Source organism: Dufourea novaeangliae, unplaced genomic scaffold (genome assembly GCF_001272555.1).
Source record: "Dufourea novaeangliae isolate 0120121106 unplaced genomic scaffold, ASM127255v1 scaffold115, whole genome shotgun sequence".
Lineage (NCBI taxonomy): Eukaryota > Metazoa > Arthropoda > Insecta > Hymenoptera > Halictidae > Dufourea > Dufourea novaeangliae.
The window spans coordinates 1,590,189-1,601,072 of NW_015373998.1; positions in this window are offsets into that span (position 1 = coordinate 1,590,189).

Consider the following 10,884-nt stretch of genomic DNA (forward strand, 5'->3'; position numbering starts at 1 on the left):
CCTTGGGGAGTTCCCCTCGCAAGTTTCAATCACAATTGCAAGAGAAGGCCTGCACTCTAATCCCACAAGATACTTCAATCCAAATAAACCAATGAACCGATCAGACAGTTACACTAATCTACATCGTTCTGCTATTCGTCTCCATCTAAACAGGCGGAAAGAATTGTACCTACGAGGGGTGGGCAAACGTAGCGGTGGGAGGATTGTCTCCCAGTCGAAAACATTCCGCGACCCAACTATACACAAAGGCCACCGTAACACACCGCGTTCTTTACGCGAGCAACGGCACGCCGAGGAACGCGAGCACAGCGTTCACAAGAGCACACAGAGAGGGTAACAAGAGAGACAGAGAAAGAGAGAGTGGGAGGAAAAGAGACGAGGCCAGGAGGGGTTTGGCAGTGCGACAAGCGCAACTCTAGAAATAGCAACCGGGGGTAGAGACTCCAGGTTATAGTTAGCTCCTCTTATAGTTAGCTGCTGACTAGCTCTCCGCAGAATGCGAAATGGGTTTCCTCTCCTCTTTCTTTCCTCCTCTCGTTACCCTTTCTGACGATCGTCATCGCTCTCACCCTTTCGTGCGACATTTCTTTATCTCCCACGAATTTTACAGTCATACACACATTCCCAGAATCGTCTAGTTTCTTCTCTCTCTCTCTCTCTCTCTCTCTCTCTCTCTGTCTCTCGACATATTTGCCTGCATTTTCTCTTTGCCCCCCTGGATCCTAATCGTTCGTCCCTACTGGACCGTGTTCTATCTCAGCGTCGCTTTTAAGCTCGTCGTTTTGGCCCCGGGGCGTTATTTCTGCACCGCCAAGTGTCTACTGCAGCCAGGATAGCGGACGCGTCTCTTGGCCCAGACTCCGTAGACGCCGAGCGACGGAATTTTCAGAAAGGAAACAAAATGATGAGAAGTCGCACACCATTGCTCGGGTCGGGAATGAATTCCGGCGGCACGCTCTGGGATTTAGGATTGTGGAGGGGGTTGTGGAGGGAACCTAGGAGCGGTATGAAGACCTGCGTCAACGAGGATTGCTGGACGTTTGAAGCAGGGAGTTCTACCGAAACGTAGAATTTCGGTTGTACCTTCACCCTATATAACCCTATATAAACCCTACCCTTATCGAAATAAAAAAAATACCGATATTTATTTCGGTTTTCAGTTATTTATCGGCTTCGGTATAGATTTGATGGCATAATACCGTTAACAAAATCATACCGGTTGAAGCCCCTGGTTTGAAGGTTTCAATGCAATATAATGGTCTATCGAACAGAATTTGAATCAAATGAATTGGTACCTGACAATGAGTCGCTTAAGAAACATAAGAATCGTTGCAAATGGAAGGTCCAAGAAGACCACGATAACCTACCAATAATTGAAGTTCAAAGTCAGGTCTCTGTAGATTTACATAAAAACTAAAACTAGTAAGAACCAGCACATGGAGAAAACTTTTTAACCCTCTATAACCCAATTTTATTTCGTATCTATAAAAAATTATGTAACGTTGAAACTAGCAAAGATTAACCCGCGGATATGAATTAACAATTAATGTACGATTTTTAAACATTTGATTTTTCTTATTTTATGATCGTTTTATTTCTATTATTATTACTATTATATATTGTAGTGGTAGAACAATAAGATGCCACGCCACTTAGTGGCGAAAAAGTGGAATAAAATTTACAGAAATACAATATGAGTGTGCGACTTAAAGGGTTAAGAGGATCTAATAATACGTTACGTTAAATTATATTCATCTGCTTGAGAAAATTTTCAACGTACCGAATAATTATGTCAAGTAAGGAGTTCGTTGTTGTATCGGATGTACAAGCAAGGCGGAAGACACGTCAGCGTTGAAAAATTATTCCTGGATCTCGCTACATTAATTCGCTACCCGGGAAGAGGACGCTTCAAGTAATCTACGCAATCTGTGCAATTTTTATGAATTTACCACTGTTACGGTCTTCGTATTTCACGGTTGTTATGCTCACATGTCGGAATGCCACGACATCATCCCCTTCATTTCTCATTCGAGCTGGGTGATCAGGAAAGGATGATCGCCCGTCCACCAATGAACACAGTTTTCCCGTGCGTGACTTCCGCCGGATTCGCGTCGACAACGATCCCATTGACAAATAGACGGTCGCACATGCATCGACGTTCTTCGCGCGAGTTTGTATTGAATACACAGCTCTTACCCGTGCACCTGGCAATAATTTCCGCATAGAAAACAGGAGAATGTAGAATTTTAGATTTCTTGTTTTACAATTATTGAAGTCATAAACATTCCTCGATGTTTATGTTGCTGTTATTTATATTAAAATTTTTACATCATATCGTGTTATATTTTATTATATATTATCCATAAAAACACTATCAAATTTTGATTTAGTATACATTCAACTCCGGTGGTTCTAGTGTTGTAATGTACTGACGACTTTTTCGGTATAGAATTTCGACTTGTCTTGTAATTGCATTGTCTTCGTCGAACGAAACAGCATGATAGTTAATTGCAGTATTTACAGTGCACGTTGACAGAATTATAAAGAGAATATTTGTCATATTTACGAGTTTAAAAACTGACATACGAATCTTAATTTACTGTAAACTTTCTATGGTTCAGGTACGTGTCTGACATTTAGAATACAAAGATTCTGTCATAGTGGTTTTAATGACGCAAATGTATATGTATCGAGGTTTAGCTACTGTGAAATTTAATGGCGGTGATTATAGTGTATTATACAAGAATTAGAAGAGACATTCGTTTATAGTTACTGCATAGAAAGTAAATAAATCATTGTTACGGTGAATGAAAACACCCACTTACATACATGAAAGAGAATCTTAACTACACTTTACTGCATTTGCTATTCCAACGCCACGGAACTTAGATATATTTTATCTTAATGTGTTAGCAGCAATAATCATAATGCGAAGAGATTGTAATTTTGCTTTTTATCTACAGGTAATGTTCATATTCCACTTAATTCTGCTATCGTAGTGTTTATATGGGCGATATTATATCATTTGAAACATGCAATGCCTGAAGATCACTCTACCGACAAAGTATATTGCTTTTATTTTGTGTGCCAAATCATGAAACTACAATCATGGTTCTTAGATTTTCATTTCACAATATCAGGAAACAACAAAACTTAGAAATTCTTATTTTTCTTTTGAAAAAAATATGAGTAATATGAGTGATTAAATCCATATTATGTAACTGAATTTAAAGCTACTCACATTTCGAAACTAGTTTAGATGACCTCTAAATATAATATTTCCAATTTATGTCATTTGATACAATGAAAATTACTGCACCTAATATCCAAAAAGAATCATACTTTCGAGTTTTCAACCAATTTTCAAATTTTTACCTCATTTTTGAGTTTTCAGCTAATTTTCGAGTATTCTACATTTTTTCCCAGTTTCCCCCCTAACTTCAAGCTATCGCTTAATTTTTGAGTTTTCACTTTACATTGCAACTATTCCACATTTTCCCCGAGTCTTCCATCTGTTTAAAAATTTTCCGCTCTTTTTCAGTGCCCCACTTCCGAATCAATCTCTTAACCCTTTAATTACGACTGTCGTCAATAAACGACGAAGCAGAAACATTCTCGAACAGTTGGTATGAAGAATGAAAGTGATAAATTGAAATAGACACTGCCTCAAGTAGTATTGATAGTCTCGACAAAACTATTTATCATTTACTATTATTATTATTACCTACTCATCATTTTCATTAGTATCACGTACTAACTTATTTATTTACGTTCGTACATTCTTGAATACATACCCGTACTTAGAGGGTTACTTTAACCTTAAACTTCGTTTCATTCGAAGCCTCCACACGATGCGGACCGCCACAAAAAAGAAACCCGTCGTCGAAGATCCAGAAGCGAACGAAAATATACGGTAGGTATCCAGACTAACGGCCCGGGGGCCCGGTCCCCGTCGTTAGAGGCCTAATCCGCGTCTCTAATTACGCTCCCCCCCTTTCACCCCCGGGACTTTTAACGATAGAAAAAAGCCGCCGCCGCCGCCGTGGACACGGGACAGAGAACAAGGTATCGAAACGATAATATACGATCGGCGGTACAGCGACAAAATAATTAACCCGCGAAACTTCGTCGCGTCAATTCCATAAATCCTGACCGCGCGAAAGGATACGAAACGTGACTCGCGCCCGAATCCTCCAGCGTCTTGCTGAGGCCTCGTGTGGCCTAACACGAAATTATAAATAGACCGAACTATCCCATTAATCAGCGTCAATAGAGCCGTAAATTTCGCGTTGTAACTGTTCTTCTCGCTTTACCATCGCGTCGTGGCGACGAGGCGGGAAAAAATGGCGGTCGGTGCCGCGTAGGGATACGTTGTAATCATCCCGCGATTTCAGGTACGAACCGACTACGGCGTCAACTATCTCGCAGATTGAACGTCGGATAGCCACAGCCACGTGTGTTAAATGGTCGGCGCATCTATCTAGATCCAAAGTGCCTATTTCTGGTCTGGAAGGGAAGAACTAGCGAAGGTGGTCGCCAAGAGAGAAAGAGAGAGAGAGAGAGAGTGAGAGAGAGAGAGAGAGAGAGAGAGAGAGAGAGAGAGAGAGAGAAAAAGAAATTGAAAATGGCGAAGTCGCGATCAACCCGTTGTGTATTCTTTAACACGGTTCCGCGGACGAAAACCGGAGTTCCTGTTTAGACGAGAGTTATCTCGTTCGTCGTATTATGTTTCAACGTTATTTATTAGGTACAGGATAACTCGTTGGTGTGTCTTTGTCGCCGTGAGCTTATCGTGTCCCTTCCCCAGCCACGTATTAATATTCAATTTAATGCCGGGGCCCTACGTCGTGGTTACTTTACGTTCTATCCTTAATCGCTTTCCACGTTGGGCAATTATTTATGGGGGATAATTTACTCCGCGGGACGATTACTCGTCCAACGACACGTTCCAGTTCCGATTCATTGAATACCGATGCCTCGCGGATGATTGTAGCGCAATTAAAATTGGATAGAGAATGTATATTCATTGGAGTTTTTAATGAAATATATGTATACTGGTGATTCTGTTGGTTCGAAATTGATTTTGTACACGATCAAGATTGCGGTGCGAGTTTTATGCGAACGTGTTGAATTTTTATACTGGTGAAATTGTATTTTATTTTAACGCTAGATTTATTGTATTACTATATCTCCTATAAACTAGATATATGTATTGTATTATTGAATACAGATGCCTTGTAGATGATTGTATAACAATTATAACCGGATAAAGAATGTATATGTATTCATTAGAGCTTTTACTGAAATATGATGGTAATTTTGTTGGTTCGAAATTGATTTTGTACACGATTAAGATTGTGATGCAAGAAGAGAGTTTTATGCGAACGTGTTGAATTTTTATGGTGGTGAAGTTGTTTGTTGTTTTTTGCTTTAACGCTAGATGTATTGTATTGTTATGTTACCTGTAAGCTAGATTGTATTATTGAATACCGATGCCTTGTAGGTGATTGTATTGTAATTACAAACTGATAGGAAAGTATGTTCATTAAACTTTTTAGTAAAATAGACCTACTGGTAATTCTACTGGTTTGAGATTGATTTTCTACAGAATAAAAACTGGAACCAAAAAAGGTTTTATTTGATTCGTTGGATTTTTATGATGATAGAATTATTATTTTAACGTCAAATATGTATCGGTACTGTATTATTAGACACTGTGTATGAATGATTATTTGTAGATGATTGTTTTCTTTTACACCCTTTATGGATTAAATTATTTTTTATGTCGTTCCACAATCTCCGCCAGATTCTTAAAACTGCTTCATAAATGTACGTATAAACAAATGATTAATATAAGCATTGTAACTGAATAAAAGTTATGAAAATATGTGTATATTAACATTTGTAACGTCATATATTTACAAATATCTCCTAAAGTCTTCCTAGTGCTAAGCAATTTATATGTGGTCATATTAAATGAAACACCCTGCATACATATCGCATTACCCTATTACAAATACAATATTAAATACATCCCATTTTACAGTTAATAAGCTACCTACCATGTCGCTGAAATAACGTGCAATTGCTTAAGACTAATTCATTACTAAAACCGTCGTTTCTGGTATAAATAAATCGTTTTCCGTGTGTAAAACGACGATCGCGTTTACGATTAACCAGGATTAACGTCTCATCTAATCTAATTTCCTCTATCATTAATAGTTTATGAACCGCGACCAGACGTATCACGACCGGACATTTCATCATTCATCGCGAAACGTCGAGGCAATTAACCCCGTCGTTACTTACGTAACCGGGACGATCGAAATGAAAAAGTTGCGGAAAGGAAAACGAAAATTACAGCTTGTCCACTTTGCATACGTGTTGCAATATTTGTATCTTGCGTATTTGACGAACGTGTTGAAAAATCACGTGCTCAAATCGGATAAATCCCGCGAGGGGTTGGGGGCGGATCATTCGAGTCGCGTTATATCGGGTCGTCCGTAAAGTTCATAGTGTTTTTAAGAACAGAATTGCAATGTATATTTTTCAATTTATATCATATTCGTATGTATGTACTACCCTCTTATACAATTCCTTTCCATTTTCCAATTAATTATATTGTCACAGTTATATACAACTTGGATTTTATTATCCAAAAAGAAACTCTTCAGTCTGTTTGTAAATAGATTTTGCTTTCGAGGTTTTTTCTTACTAAAAAATATTTTATTGACCCAAAAGAATAATCATCTGATAGGGCGAAAGTCTAATTAACTCTTTAGGGTTAGGTGGATTAAAAACTGTCCCACCTTTTGCTTAGCTTTTTATGCATGCTGGGATATATTTTAACCCACCTTGAAAAGTTGAAGTTACTCATAGTCATACAGTTTAATATTTTATTTTCATATAATGTTTTTTATATGAAAAAAAATTCTGTGCAACTAGGGTTTCTTTTTTCTTTAAAATCATGTACCTCGAAGAGTTAATTCGATAGATGCTATGAAATATTCTAGTGGCAGTAGTGTAATTTTTTTACAAGTCTAACAGAACGTAATAAAAATAGATTTTCTGCTTGTTCATACGTATCGAAACGAAATAAAAACGAATAACTTACTACAGCAAATGCGTCCAATTGACACCTGGAAAGTATGTCGTATACCTATTCACCTGATCGAACTACTTTTCCTTCGTCCAGTAAAAAAGGAACAAAACCACTGTGCTCGAAACGCTACGAACTTTCCGGACGACCCATTATTCCAGTATTCATCGTTACCCCGGCTAAAACGCCGCGCGTAACGACTCCAGCAGGCCACTTACGTACCCAAATAAGTGTTGACCGGGATCGAACGTCGGGGCCCCTACGATTTCGCAGCGCGTTCGCCCATTATCAGCATATTTCAGAAGCTCCATCGGGACCTTCGAGGCCCGTGCCCCGGTAATAACATGGAGCACAGGGGAGCCCCCGCCGTCCGACAGTGCCTTGCACACCTACACACAGCCTGGAGACTCTCGACGGCTAAATGAATGCGTTCTCTCTCGCTTATAGCTACTGGATACGACGATTACCATGAAGGTAATCCCGACGGGACCCCTCGAACCGATCCCCACATCCCCTCTGGCTAGCTTCCAACCCGAGTCTCTTCTCCTGTTCGTTCTTTTTCACCTGGCTACGCGTTCGGTACGACGCGCGCCGCCGACATTTTTACGGGATCGCGCGCTCGCGACTCTACTCCGCTCACTGTGAACGATCAACGGGGACGTAATTGCCGGATGAAAAGTTCGCATCGAGTCTGAATTGCGGCGAGATTCCACGGTCAATTTTCGTTCGATCGGCAATTTAGAAATGAAGAAGAAACTCGTTGCGCCGGTTTCGACGTCTGATTTAATAGATACGGTGACGCGCGAGAGGGATATTCTGGTTCGAGATGTTCGGAGAATATTCCGGTTCGTTTGAGGCTCGTTGTATGATTTTGATTTATTGGGGTTAGAATGAATTGGTGATGATTAATTTGGAACTGGAATTGAATGTGTTCATTTTTTATAAAGTGGTTCGTTTGTATTCAAAGAAATACAGACTCCTGTCGATTATTGTCCCGAACTCGGGTCTGCGTCGGGACAATAATCTTATAAGGAGAAATGCTTCAGACCCTCGTAAATTCGTTTTTTACCCGAAGCTTGAGCCCCGATAATAAAAGCGGAAGGATAACAAAATATGCACTTGACAGGTTCCACAGCCCTCCCCCTACCCTAGTAGTGGGGATAACGCCTGGACAATAATCGTGAAGAACAAGATAGACGATAATCGAGAGGAGTCTGTATAGAGAATTTGACGAGGGTGTTTGTTTAGCTATCGTAAACTGTTCGAGTCAATTTGATTCGAAGTCATGTTTTAACCCTTAACAGCAGGCGCATGGGGTCATAGCCATTTCAATTTATTTATGTGATTTTTGTATCTTGTCAAAGTAATAAACGTTAATTACCCAACTGATTCGGTTTTATTTTTTCATACCTCTTAATTTACTTACATTTTAGAAAAGAAATTTTGGATCAAAATTTTGTAATTTTACCGATGCCCACAGATCACAAGGAACAAGCAACTCTAAACTGGACAATGGTCTGTAATCGAAGATTCGAAACTAAATGACCCACACGCAAAGGCTTTACCGCATACAAAATACGAAAAGTATGGAGTTGCACTTTGTCTCGGCAGAAATTACCGTATGACCTATACAAATTAGAAATTCCATGTTTAATCGATTAAAAATGGCGTAGCACCGTTTCATCCTTCATTCCAGACTCTTTATCTAGATAATGAATTTGCCGACCTCTGGTGTTCTGCGTTCCACAACAAATATCGAGCAGATCTATTTCACCAGGGCCATCGAAACGGTATACACGCTCGATCGGCTAAAAGTTAATTCCGTGACGGTGTGCGTGTCACTCTGTCCCTCTCCTTTCTCAACCGCAGGGGCTCGTATCGCCGTGACCAGCCACCACCGTTGCAGAGGCCGTTCTATTCGCAGAGGAGAGCAGAGAGGAAGCGACCGATTAAGTTTTTGTTCATCTCCCCGGAGAATTAGAGGTCGAGGAGCCCGACGAAAAGGACCGAAGCACGTCGTGGAAGGAGCACGAAAGACGAGGAGAGAGAGAGAGGGAGCTAGGGCGTGGAGAAAAGAGCCGTGGCCCCCATCTCGAATGGACCAATTCGTGCACCTGTTCGACTCCGGGGCCCGGCTCGATTCCATAAAACGTTAACTAGCGCGCTGGTTGTCACGGAACCGCCAGACTGGCCGATCCCCAGCCTCGACCTGGCCGAAGCCTTTGTTCTTCTTTCCCTGTCGACTAGTTGGACCCGTCCTTCTCCTCCTAACCCCCCCTTTCCTCGATCGATTGTACGAAGTTCATTATTGGAGGGGAAGAATCGCGTTAATCGCGGCGGAGACGAGAGGGCTGGCTCCACGGAATAATGGCCACCAAGACGCTCTGATAATTTTCAATCGGCGTAGACCGGACTCCATGCTGTTATTAATCCACGGTGATTCGTTATTTTTTGTTTGTTCCTCGAAATCAATGGTACACGAAAGATTTCGGTCGATTCAGGGATACAGAAGTGATCACCGTGCTTTGGATACGGAGAAACTACGATTGGTTTTTTCGTCTTTTATGACGATCAGGAGAAAGGGAGTCGATGAGTCTGAAAGTATTGGGTTGTCCGGAAAGTTTGTACAGTTTCAGGCTCCGATGTCTTGATTATCGTCTTTACCGAAGAAAAGAAAGTCGTTCGATATAATGAACAACATGTGGAATATTATACTGAGTAGCAATTCGAGCACAAATTATTCAGTAAGATATAAATTCCAGTAAATCATCGATGAGTGTTCGAAGACTCCTCGGCACTTAGTGTTCAGACTCCATCCCCACCACTGAGGGGAGGGGTTCTGTGGAAGTAGTCAAGTAACCAGTGATGGGGATGACATTTGAACATTCACAATCATTGCTGAGGAATATTCGAACACTCATCGATGTTTTACTGTATTAGGTTGATACATAACAAATATCGTTCCTTAAATTTCAAAATTTGAATGATTACAACTTACTTTGAAAACGAATATTTTTGATCCAAACAAGATCCATCCGAATCGATACACTCCTACCAATGAGTTACAAGCTTCTTGATTCCATACTTAACGATTTTCAGATGGCTGAAAGGAAGGACAATAGAAGGCAACATTTTATTATACGACAACGTAATAACAGAAATGAAAATAAAATTTCATACAAGGAATTCGATCAATGGAAGCAAGGTCTATGTCTATGCCAGATTGTCGAAGTAGGTGTTAAAACAACATCGTACTAAATTCAATTCACTAAAACTTCCCATATAGATTCTAAACGTTTCCACGTGCATCACGACGACACGAGTGTGTACCTCACCACCATGAAATATGATTCACCGCGCGACCGTGCTTAACATACATAGAATTACACACGAATATTTGCTCACGCTGCGGAGTAATTAATCAAGGGGTGGGAGTGGGGGAAGTCGGTACAGTAATCGATTCACCTTTTTAAATTCGTTCTGACGTGGTTACATACAGTTAGCCCGCGGAGCAACGGAGCTGTATTTTCACTGAATGAACATTTCTATGCGGTCTTTTATCAGACGCTAGACGTATTACGTGTTTCGATAAATCATTCGTTTCCGCTTGAAACGCACCCCGATAGGGACAGTCCCGAGACTTCTTGTGGCAACTGCCGTGGCGTGTCAGCATAATACCGGAGACACAGTGTATCGTTTCTATCGTCGGAAAGATAGCGGTTCCCGCGTTGTTATTGCACACACACGTTGCCTGGAATCTTGCATCCTTACCCCCCCCCCCCCAT